The sequence below is a fragment of the Gymnoscopelus braueri genome (assembly GCF_963280865.1).
Source record: "Gymnoscopelus braueri genome assembly, chromosome: 16".
Lineage (NCBI taxonomy): Eukaryota > Metazoa > Chordata > Actinopteri > Myctophiformes > Myctophidae > Gymnoscopelus > Gymnoscopelus braueri.
The window spans coordinates 14,957,788-14,970,322 of record NC_137616.1 but is presented as its reverse complement, the minus strand read 5'-3'; the positions used below and the strand labels follow the sequence as shown (position 1 = coordinate 14,970,322).

The window sequence follows — 12,535 nt, the reverse complement described above, 5'->3', positions numbered from 1 at the left end:
ACCTCGACCATTTCTCATTCAAGCTCCCCTCAAATATGCTAGCTCAAAGCCAGCAGTGCCCATTGTTTTGATGCTATGCTAACAAGCCCTTGGTAAGGTAGCTGCAGGATAAATGTAGGAATGTTCTTCCCGCCGCAATGTGACATGTGTCTGGCGAAAATAAGGAACAGACGAAATCACATTACTGTTTAAAGACCCTTCCTGGTGTTGGTGCTCTTCGGTTTGAACAAGCCTAAGGCTGGTGTATAATGTTATTATAATACAGACAAGCTACACAGAGACACTGGCACTAGGGCGGTGGTTCTCAAAGTGGGGTCCACCGTCCAGGGACCCTCTGGGTTCTTTGAGGGGGTTCCAAATGGACCCTTACAGGCCTGTAACTCTGACAGTATACAAATGGAACCATTCGGGTCCATTTGGTTCCACACTTTCAGAGTTATAGGGGTCCTTGAAATTAAAAAAGTTTAAAAAAAAAAAGAGAACCACTGCACTAGTGCTAGAGGAATTGTATTTAACCCACCTCCTCTTTAAGCCATGAAACAAGTATGGCTGCAAATCGATAGCGATAAGTCTATCAATTACTTTTTCAATTAATCAAGAAGCACTTTTCTTTTTGATCTAATCAAGTAAAACAATTAGTCTGATTAACCACTTGAGCCCTATATTATACTTTTGTCATACAACAGTGTCACACAAACATACAAATAAGTAGCTCAGAATGCATCGATGAGATGCATTGTGAGCTTGTAGACCACAGAACCACAGCCGGTTCAATCGTACAAAGCTGCTGCAAGAGCATACCAACTGTATGTATGCCTGTGAGGTTGCAGATTTAGGGTTTGTCTTCCCCTGTTACTTAAATACTTTTCAAGTTTCATAAAGTTGTTTTCTCAATGTTAGTTCATCCAAGGTGGGTTTTGTTTCTGCAATGCCCTCATTCACACTCAAATGCTCGTACTGTGCAGTTTCCCCGTACAACCACAGAGTTCAACTGTACATCACTGAGCAGCTCCACTGATGCAGTTGGGAGTGAAGTAATCTCTCAAGACAGATTCTGCTAACAGCGGAATCTGTCAGCACCACTGCCCTAAACATGTAGTGTTGTTATTAATAGGAATAAACACAGAAGCACCCGGGAGGAAGAGGACTAAGAAAGGGGAGGGGCCAAACCGAGTTCCTGTTTCTACACAAAAAAGGAGGTGGTGCCCGCAGAAGCAAAAATAATAATAAATGGATTCCCAGATTGGGAGTTAAGTGCCTTGCTCAAGGGTGCTTCCAGTGAGGGAAACAGAGTTTGTCCTTCACATTACCCGCTAACATTGTCCCACCCGGGCCAGGATCTGATCTAGCTTAGGATTTTAAATGAGGACGGGACAAAGCCTAAACTTTCTCCTACAGTTTAGCACTGCAGATTATACTGTAGCTATGAGCTAACACTGGCTATGCTAAATCACTGTAGAATGCTGTGCTGGGTCTACATAATGTATATACTGTATGTTAATGAAACCAATTCAAGAGGACACAGGGATTTTTTTGGTCATTAACCTCATAGCCTTTCTTGAATGTGACCAAAATCCCTTGTGTAAATTTACGCTGAGTGTAAAAATGGAGATTTTTACAATGGGTCCATTTTAAGAAGTGTGAATAAACAAACACGAATAGCCTGCAGTTTATCAAAATATGAATATAAGATGAACTTCCTGTATCCTGTTAAAAGCACCACATATTGAGAAGGAGGCAAACGTGTTCAAACTGAGGCAGTTATGAGAAAGATGCAGGAATAAGATGAAGTGTTTGAGTCACATGCATATCCTGCAGACACTACACTACGATGTCATCAGGCCTATGAAGCACACTAGCACAGAGGGGCTGTGAGAACTGCTCAACTGTGTTCCTGCCCACTGATTCTGAAGAACTAGGTTTGAACAGTAGCATGGAAGAAGATAGCCATGGTTCACATGACGCTCATGGTGCCGAGTCCCCCTGGTCTAAAGTTGTGTTCGATTTTTTCACATTGCCATCTCTCACATAAACATAAACGTTCAGATTTCAAATATAAAGTGCTTACCACCGAGCCACGGATGTTACAAGGCGATGCGGACCGCGATGAGTACCCGTATCTCCCGTATTGTTCAATAAAAAGCATTTGAATCCCATCGCCGACCATTTTCTCCAAATTGTCTCCGATACTTTCAACCATGCGACACTAATGGTCGGGAGGTGTATTGCACTCTGATACATTACAAAACAAAAAAAAGAAAAAAAAGAAAATGGCCGGCAATGGGATTAAAATGCTTTTTATTGAACAATACGGGAGCTACGGGTACTCATCGCGGTCCGCATCGCCTTGTAACATCCGTGGCTCGGTGGTAAGCACTTTATATTTGAAATCTGAACGTTTATGTTTATGTGAGAGATGGCAATGTGAAAAAATCGAACACAACTTTAGACCAGGGGGACTCGGCACCATGACTGTCATGGTATGACAGTCATGTTTCAGGGCTAGGAAGAAGAGTGACGCACATACAGTAACCCTTGATGAAGTTAATAAGAAGACGTGTCTTGAAACTAAGAACTCCATTCTCTGAAATGATAACACACAGGTTTCCTCTATATTAAATAATATTACTTATTTAAGGTAAGGATGTTTCCCCAAATGAATGAATACATAGCAGATTATGTCAAAACTCAGGTAAGCCTGATTCAAATAAATCTAACATTCAGTGTTTTACAATAATGGTCAGACTCATGACTCTTCTGTCTGAAAGCAAGCAACGGTGGGGCACGGTGGCACAGTCGGTAGTGCTGTCGCCTCACAGCTAGAAGGTCCTGGGTTCGATTCCCGCAGGGGACACTGTGGGCGCTGGGGGTGTGTTCTCTCCTCCGCGTCATCAGTGCCCATACCCTAGGTGGGGTTGGCGAAAGGGCCTTTCTGTGTGGAGTTTGCATGTTCTCCCCGTGTCTCCTAGGGTAGGTACCCTCACAAAAACATGCAGTAATCCTGGTCACTATACTGCCTCCCCCTGGCCAGCCGGGGCGCCTGATGGAGGGGAAGGGAACTGGTTGGAATAACGTGTTCCTTCCACGCGCTACGTCCAACCAGGGAAACTCTCCCCTGTCAGGTGACAAGAAGGTCAGTTGGCTCTCATGCATTGAAGGAGGCATGAGCTCGGCCCTGACCTCCCTAGGTTGGCAGAGGGAAGGTAGTGCCCAGGATTACATAGTCAATTGGCACTGGGTGTAAAAAATAGGGTTACAAAATCGTGGGATAAAAATTTAGTTAAAAAAATGAAAGCAAGCAACTCTGAAATAAGTCATGAGATGACCTGAAAGCCATATGGCGCAAAATAGTGAGTTCCCGGTTCAATTCCTGGCCAGCCAGACGATGCTTTATGTCATTTCCCTGCTCTCTCTCTACATCTATCACAGTAAAATAAAGGCTTAATAATGCCTCCAAAAACAGATCATATTAAAAAATGTTTAACCCATGTGTTTTGACAGTGCATGTTCTCGTCACACAGAATAAAGAGCCACCAAATACTACTTGGGTCAGCAGCTTCTATTGACCTATAAATCTTTTTCTTTTTAGATGAGAAAACAGGGGGGGTAAATGCCCCAGGCACAACTAACAATGCCTAAAGGTCCTTGCACACTGGTGCGTCTTTTCGTTGCGTTTTATTTTTTTTCATTGTTTTTTCAATTTTTTTCATTGTTGTAAAAAAAACGCAACGAAAAGACGCACCAGTGTGCAAGGACCTTAAGTGTCTCAAAAGCTGCACTGCTGTCTTTGCAAACATGCCTGTTTAACACACGCGCAGCTCTGTTTTTAATTAGCCTAAATGCTACATCCAAAGAGAGCCTGCTATATTCCTTTAATTGACGGTTGCGCTACTATCCTATTTCATAGCCGAGTTCCTGCAAAGGGAAACTTGAAACACTTCATTCAAACACTTAATTCAAAAACACTTCAAAAACACTTTATTAGCATGAAAGGCTTAATTATTTCACCGTGTTGGGCACTGATTTACAAGGTGGTGTAGCAAAGGAATGGCTATTTTGAGATAATGAATTTTGCTGAACAATTTGCAGTCAGTTGGGTTTAGTGGGTCATACTGGGAGTGATGTGGCTTGGATTCAAACCCTGAGATAATGGATACTGACATTTTGAATATCTTAAAACCTGGCTTCAGTCACTTGTTGCATTGAGAGATTAAATGTTAGCGCTTGTGCCCATTACAGTTTTCCCTTAAGTGCCTGGGTAGAATTGTTAGCAATTAGTATAGAATCTTAATTGATCATTGGGCACAGCTAAGTGGAAACTTGCAGGGAGCCCTTCCCTTTGGTTTCAGCACTGTACCCATACCAATAAGACCATAAGCAAAAGTAGGCGTGTCTTGGATTTGTTTTTCCGTTGTTGTGACAAGTGCTTGCAAGGAAACATGATCACACATGATTGAAAATGTCAAAATGAATTACTCGACTCCACTTAATGATCAACTGGAATGGACTCTCAGAAATTAAATTCATGACAATTCTTAGGTTCTGAATATAAACAGATAGGCTGCTCAGCTATGAGACAGAAGCTTTCAAAGAAGCAGTGAAAGATTTTAGAGGAACAGAGAGGCTGGTAGAGAAACAGACCCTCAGGTTAAGGGCACAGAGGGGAGGGACAATGTACAAATAATCTCAACATAGGATGTGGTTCACTCTTCTGCTCCCGTTTCCTGAGGCACATGAAAGACAGCAAGAAGGTAGGCTATAATAATACCTTTGACTTTGTGTGCACTGTGCACCGTATCATGCGCTCAAGGCGCATGACCGCAGAAGGCCAACAAAATGGAACTGAATCTCCTCTGCAGAGTGTTTGCAAACAGCCAAGTTACTGACAACAGATACCCTTGGCTCAGAGTGAATGAAACGACTTTCACCTGGTCGTGCAAAGAGAAATTGTTAATTTGTAAAGTGTGTAGGAGGTTTGAGCTATGACCCAAGTTCACACTCAGTCCCAAAAAATTGACTGCCCAATTACATTTCATCTGTTTTTTTATGAGCTGCACAGAGCTATTCTTTCTCAATAGATCATCCTCCTTCCCATCCATCCCAACCATTGCCACTGCCCATTGCCCAATACCAACAATTAATTACAGAATACTACTATAGAATCACAGACAGAGATTGCTTTTAAAAGCCAAGAAAAAACAATGCGATTATGATTTACCAATATGATGCGTCATATTATGTAGAAAGTGGGGTGAAAAGAGGTGCAGTAAAGGGGGGATATAACCTACTATGCAAAGGACATTTTGTTAGGAAGAGTCAATGCCATTTATTTTCCTCGCTGTATTTCTGCAATAGTGATTTTGAAAAAGAAAATTGGGAGATGTGAGGTCCTACTCTTTTGACTGAAACATGCACAGCTCATCAGAGCAGCAAGCTGCAGTGCACAATCACATGTCCTCAAGTACAAGTCTGTTTCAAACCAGAAAGATGCGTTGTCTTGTCTCATGATGAGTACATCATTTCCTAGGATGCAAGTCTGTTCCTTGCGTATTAATAAACGGCCACGATCTGGCTAGCATCTCTATTCACCAACTTGCAAGACTTTGTTAGAAATGACATTAACTCTCGCGGGAGTTAACGATGATCATTGTTTGCAAACGGATACGTTCAGTTCACCATCCACAAAAACATGAGCATACTCAATGAACACGTTCATGTTAGCGCATTTATGCATAACACTTACTGTAGGTCATGTAAGTCCTTAGAACTGTAAGTGGCAAAGAAGCAGCATAACAATCGTGCCACCTATGCATCTAGCACCAAACTTCATCCAATCTGATTAATTTAGCAGTCCTATACACATCACAATCCTGACATGTTGTTTCTCCAGCTCAGATTAACTTTAAATCACCATCTTAGTTATGACAAAATATAAATTACATGTTCTCAATGGTCCATCTAAATGCAGAGGAAAATATGCTCAAAAGCAAATGCAATATAGTGATTTCCCTGACAGAAGAGGCATGCAGGTATGAGTGCATCTTATACAGTATATTCACATATTCCATAAATGACAACACAGAGGACATAAAAGCTCAGTCTCATCAATGAGTCCAGGCACAAAAATGGAGCAGGCCCTTTGCCAGCACTGAGAGGTCATTGTTATTTCGCTAAAGCAAATAGAAACGACAATGTCTGTGCAAATATTGTTGTGATGTTTGTCAGTCAGAGGTAAAATGAAATAAATGGTCTGAAATGTAATGATGCAACTTCATACTGGTTAGTTTAATTGGCTAATTTAAATTCTGTAAATAAATGATCAATTTGACTAGATCAAGGAAATTAAACACTGATTTCATCTGCACCTGATGATCATATCTTCCACTACAGTAGCATTCAGTTTATTTTGGTATGCCACACAAGCTTACTTTGTGATAAAATGGTTGTTGCAATTGTGAATCACCTTAAAACGTAATATGGTCCCTACAGCAATGTAGTAGGGAGTCTCTGGGGACTAGCCCCAACAAGGTGCTGCAGAAAGAAGCCACACACACACACACACACACAACACAACACAACACATGCAATGGAATTGAAATGCATGAAGTACCAGTAGACCACAGCTAGACTCAAGTGGTGCAGCTAGATCAGCAGTGTCATCCTCAACTCACAATTTTACCACTTAAACCCTACATACTTTGTGGACGCATGTCCCCGAAGGGTCTATACTTACCTGCTTATTCCTAATATCTACTATTTTCAGCAACTGTTCACCTCTTTTTGCTGAATGTTCATCTATTATGACATGCCCAGAATAGGGACGCTAGGGTTCCTGTGGTTAACCCTTGAACTGGAGAGTAGCCCCATTTGTAATGGAGGATTCCATTTGAAGCCGAGGAGTCAGGCGAGAGTTCTGACAGGGGGAGGGGGCTCCACTAAGAGCCTCTCTTCCTGACAGCCACACACACACAGTGGTGGGGGGAGGGTTTGAAAACACCAAGCCCTCTTCCTGAGCCTGCAGCAATGGGCATAATTTGATGGATCCTTCCACTCACTTCTACAAATTTATATTCTAGCATTTTGTTTCATTCATGGGATACGTTTGATTGTAACACACACACACACACACACACACACACACACACACACACACATCACTTTTCTATTAGCTTTTTGAGTTTTTCTCGTCTGCACTGAGATGGATCTCTGAGGAAGCCAAAGTAATTGTCATAAGATATGATGAGGTGGCAATAGGCAAATTCACAAATAAATAATTACAGACAGACATTGTTGAATTGTATCATAAAAAGGAAGTTGAAAGAAAATGTGACAGCATGGTGATTTGTGACATGCTGAATATTGTCGTTTGGCCCGTAAATAGTCATATCAGCCAGTTCTATCTATCCACAATTACACATCTGGCTGTGGGGGAAATCTAACCCATCCACTGTTTCAGAGTCTGATTCCTCTGCAATGCTTTTACAGAAAATCTGTTCTGACAAACAGGGAAAGGGGCAAGGTAAGCCAATATCGTTTCCTAGGTTCAATTGACTCTATGCTGTTGATCCAAAACAATGAGCACTTGTACTCTGTAAAACACACACTCATATAATTATCCCTCCCCTTGTGAAAAAGAAAGAAAAAATACACATACACCACCTCCCTCTTCTCTGATTGGTGATAACTTGTTGTGCAAACAGCAAGTGATAAACCTGGAAACAGGTTTTTCAGGAAAGAAGATTTAAGTGTTGGCATAGGTCTTAATGAGAACATGCCACAAGCTTACCTTGTTTCCAAAAGCTCAAAAACATGAGTTTTAGCCCTACCTGCTTGTTGTATATAACCAAACACTGGAAACAAACAATCCTAAACCCTTCATTGTTCCTCCTCTGCTGGCTCGCATCAGAGCAACCTGGGTTATATCTCAACATATCCCAATCCATTTGTAGGCTTAAACATTCTGCAAGCCCTAAAAGCCATGATGCATTATCTTGTTAGCATGCATGTCTGCCCATTCATTCCCAAGACAGGAATTTCCCCAACTTAGTGCATTTAATACTGTTATCACAGACTATGTGCAGCCATTACCCCCACTCTACTAGTGGGAGAAGAGTGGCAAATCTTGCAAGCCCTCCCAGCGACATATTTGCCCTGCTACAAGCACACATGGTTTCAGTTAGGGTCTGTACCTATAAACAGTTGGCCGTGGCAGCTTATTGGTCAGGAAGTGCAATGTTGACTGCAAGTCAAGACAGGCACAAGCTGCTAATGAATGATATACACACACTAGACCCTCCACCATCAGCTACAACAACACACTTTAGCCTTAGAAGGTGTTTAGAGGGCAACCGAAAAGTGATTCTGGACTCTTCGTGTGTCCTTGATGAACCCACGTCTCTTGAAGCAGCCACCTGAGAAAGTTGTCATTCGTATTCTGCTGAGACGTGAGCGTTACGAGTCAGTGACATAAATACCACAGAGTTGTATCATGTGTTCAGAGTGTGATTTCTGCCTAAGTCACAGTTCATTTATCCATCAATACCGGTACAAAGTGGCGAGACTGGTGACTAGGTTCAGAATTTAATTGAGAAATTCTATTTCTAAGCTATCAAAGAAATTCTGCAATAAAAACCTGATTCCACAAAGGCTGGTTATATGCCAAACTAGCAAGTGGAATATATGGACTTGACAATCACAAAGAAAGTTTACCAGTATTGGCTTGTGGCAAGATCATTTCAAGCCCAGTCTAAGTTGATAAGTAAGTGTAACATGGGAGGCATAAAACAGACTACTAAGAATGAAGAATGAAGAAATGCTACTATCAAGGAGCACGTTTTGTTATCTCTAAAGACTAATAAATCAACAACACCAACATGACCAATAGAGAACACCCCACCTGTCATTATCAACAACATCTGTCCACTATGAGCAATTATGTGACGATCCGAGTGAAAGACAAACAAATAACATGAACATAGTAAGCAGCTCTGACTCTCACAGAGGATGTGTAAATCACTCAACATGTTCTTTAACAGGTTCAGTGCAGCATGCATGGTTCCTGTGTGTGTGTTGCAATCACTGGCCTTGACGTACAAACAAAATGTGCAACTTCAAAAAACAGGCCCCAATGTAATAAGCATATGTCTGCAAGTCCATCCTGCTGTCATATATAAACAAAAACAGAACAGAGTAAACAACACAGCATGGTAAAATCAGGTCACACTGGGCTAAACGTTACTGAATTAATACACATATGATATGAAGAACAAAGTGGTCTTGGAGCTGTCATATAGTGCGTTAGGAAAACTTGCAATGAACCAGATGCACCTCCTGCACGTCACTCACAACTGTCACAATATCTAATTCATGTACCATCTGCTATGATTTGTATACACAAGCTCACGTTATATATTATGTATCAAGTCGACAGTTGGCTCTGGTAGAAGACTGCCTCATTTAATGTACTTGCAGGCAAGCACAACTTCCAAAAACGTCTCCCTGTCTGTGTTTAGGCCTTGGAGAGGGCCTATTTACATTACTATGGAGTGGACAGACTGCTTCATATGGTCTGTGACAACTGCCTCAACTGCGAGCATAAACACATTAACTGATGTCAAGCGAGTGGTAGACAAACAATCGCACCAAAATGGTAACTTATCGGAAACGTCGTCACTTAATTATGTTACCAGCACAATGCAATCATCATGGATGGTGGTGGTGTGTAGCAACACAGTCTTACTTATTAGAAGAAGGGGGGAAATCTACAACTTAATGGTCAAATCTCTGTCTGTGCCGTTTAGAAAATAAAAAACACTTGTGAAACAGTGAGAAATTAGGACGTTTAAAAGTTTAAACTTGTGGACGACGGTTTACTTTAAAACGGAGCTCTGCTGCTGCTCAATGGAAAATGTAGCCTACATGGGCTACAAAACATGTAGCCTGCCTACGTCATGTTAAAATAAAAGACTCATTGCTACGAAACTTATCGCACGCACAATCATAACCACATTACAAGTTAAACGGGTTGTATTTTTGCTGGTTTATAAGCGCTTTATAAACTATATAACAACAGCCGCTCGCAAAACAGCCCAGCTGCTCGCTCTCTATTTGCTCGCTTCGGCTTTGCAGACGACAAATAGTTTTCCACACCTGAAAAAGCCGACAGTCAGACAACAAAGTTTTTCTTCGCCTTTTCCTCATCCGACCGTTTTCTCTAAAGTTGGACACATTGACTTTGTTGTGCAACTCGATCACACAATAAAAAGCCTCCTTTTATCCACCGAGCCGGAGGCGAAGTGAGACCTTTTACATTTACAGATAAACTTTGTGGAACTTATTATTATCCCCCACCAACCAACCAACAGCGGCCTGTGAAGTTTCAAGCCTTACCGTGTCTCCAGCCTATCCGCCGCTCCCCGGCGGGTCCTGCACCTTCACCACCCGGAGACAGCCGCCACCGAGTGTCGTTCCCGGGGCCGTGCTGTGGTGTATGGGTGCCGAGAGACGAGCGGAGAAGGAGGACCGTCGGACAGGAGGTTCGAACGGCACCGACCGAGGCCTGCCTTAGCCTGCCTGGGCCTCCCTTTCCTTTCCCTTCCCTTTTCCCTTCTGTCGTTCCACTCGGATGTGTGGGGGCCGGAGGGGGGACACTGCTGCACCGCAACCCCCCGCCGTTACGAGCAAAAACTCTGGGGAAAAGTGTTTGACAGCTCCTCTTCTTTCCCCCCCTCTTCGCCACCCCCTGCCTTTTTGCTTTTTGGCTTTTCTCTCTCACTTCCACTGTAGATACGAATCAAAATACTGTCACAGAATATGGCGGCTGCATAAGCGAGCGCCTATCGCGAGATTTTTTTTTTGGTTTTTTTTTTTTTTTTTCAAATGAAGGTGAAAGTTGGGCTGTTTTTGGAGAGGAAGTGTGTTTGCAAAATGAACCTCTGCAGAGATAAAAAAAAATCCTCACTGTTAATTTAACTTTATTTAACCCCTAACAAAGGTCCATTTGGTTCCATTTGTACGCCCAGTTATAAATACAGTACTTAGGATTTTACTGTATGTAGAGAGATAGGGAAAGTCAGTCAATCTTATTAGAATGGAAACTATGAAAAGGAGTGGAGTCAGAAAAGCATTTGACTCCACAAATATAGACTGGACAAATCTGTAGTTCACTACTACTACAGTATGTCAACCAACTTGCAGCCTATGTAAAACTCTTTCTTGTACACTCGTGCACAAATTGAACTCATACACTTAAAAGTTTCCCAAATGAAAATTCAGAGGCCAAACATCAGTTGCATATTTGTACACATTACAATTCTTCTCAATCCTGAGAGGAAGACAGTTTCATGGATGGGGACATGGCTGGCTAAATCAGTCCCAAAGGGAAATTACACAGCCTCTGGATAGTTCCTATGCCAAGGTTTGCCACTTGCGTTTGTCATAGAAAGAGTATATGTGTGTGTGTATATGAGCATGTGTGTGTGTGTGTGTGTGTGTGTGTGTGTGTGTGTGTGTGTGTGTGTGTGTGTGTGTGTGTGTGTGTGTGGTGTGTGTGTGTGTGTGTGTGTGTGTGTGTGTGTGTGTGTGTGTGTGTGTGTGTGTGTGTGTGTGTGTGTGTGTGTGTGTGTGTGAATCATAGTTTGGTATTGCTATCTGCATTCAACAACAGTATTGCTGTATTCAAACATCTGAATCCTATGTGTATGTGTGTCTTATTTACGTTGAATATTTTGGAGGATGACAGGAAAGATGAGACTGAGAGTGAGAAAGGTGAGGTAACAGGTGACTGAGTAAACAAGTGGGTGATATGGATTTCTGGATTTTTGGAATCCGGTACGTTATACACTTCACCTCGCTTACCCAACAGCAGCACACCGCCCATTTCATTTTGAAGGGTCTAGAGATGCACTATAGAATCAACTTTATTGCCACGTCACAGTGTTACAGTTGTAAAGAAGTGGGGGACATTTGTTTTTTTGATCAATTTCATTACAGGCATTTGCTTAGCATTTTATTTACCCATTTTCTCTCCACTTTAGTTGTTGCCATTTCCCCATGTGTACTGTGGTCCCTGTCACTGCCAGTGCCGACCCCCAATCCCCACAACCCCCCCCCCCCCCACTGTAGATCTGGGGAGGGTATAGCCCACCATGTGTCCAGGCACTTCGCTGTGTGACAGCGCAGCCGTAGTGGGTAGAGAGGCCGTCTGGTCTGATCAGGTCACCGGTTCGTCTCCCGGTCACCAGTCACCGCTCACCAGTCACCGGTTCGTCTCTGGGTCTGCTCAGCTCAATTTAATCCCCACAGTGAACAGAGGCTTGCTCGCAAGGCTACTTAAGCCCTAACTGTTCCCCCCGAGCACTCATCATGAACATCTTAAGCAGCCATCAGCTGGGTGAAGCTGAAACTGAATTTTCCCTCTGGGATTAATAAAGGTCTACTTTGGTTTCACCGGAGAGGGTAACAGGTACATGCTGACCCCTTGCAAGTAAACATTTCAATGCTTTGTTTGCTATTTGATAATGTTGTTTGCTTCAAG

At 42.5% G+C, this 12,535-nt stretch overlaps 1 protein-coding gene across 3 annotated transcripts in view; it reads right to left on the bottom strand.

Moving 5' to 3' along the window:
• The window catches only part of tab2 (TGF-beta activated kinase 1 (MAP3K7) binding protein 2), a 51,701-nt gene extending 40,909 nt beyond the window's left edge, over positions 1 to 10,792 (bottom strand). For all 3 annotated transcript variants that reach the window (XM_080453964.1, XM_080453965.1, XM_080453966.1), the window contains exon 1: positions 10,390 to 10,792. The gene's annotated coding sequence lies outside the window, so the exon portion shown is untranslated. The remainder of the gene's footprint in view (positions 1 to 10,389) is intronic.
• Positions 10,793 to 12,535: the final 1,743 nt, after the last annotated feature.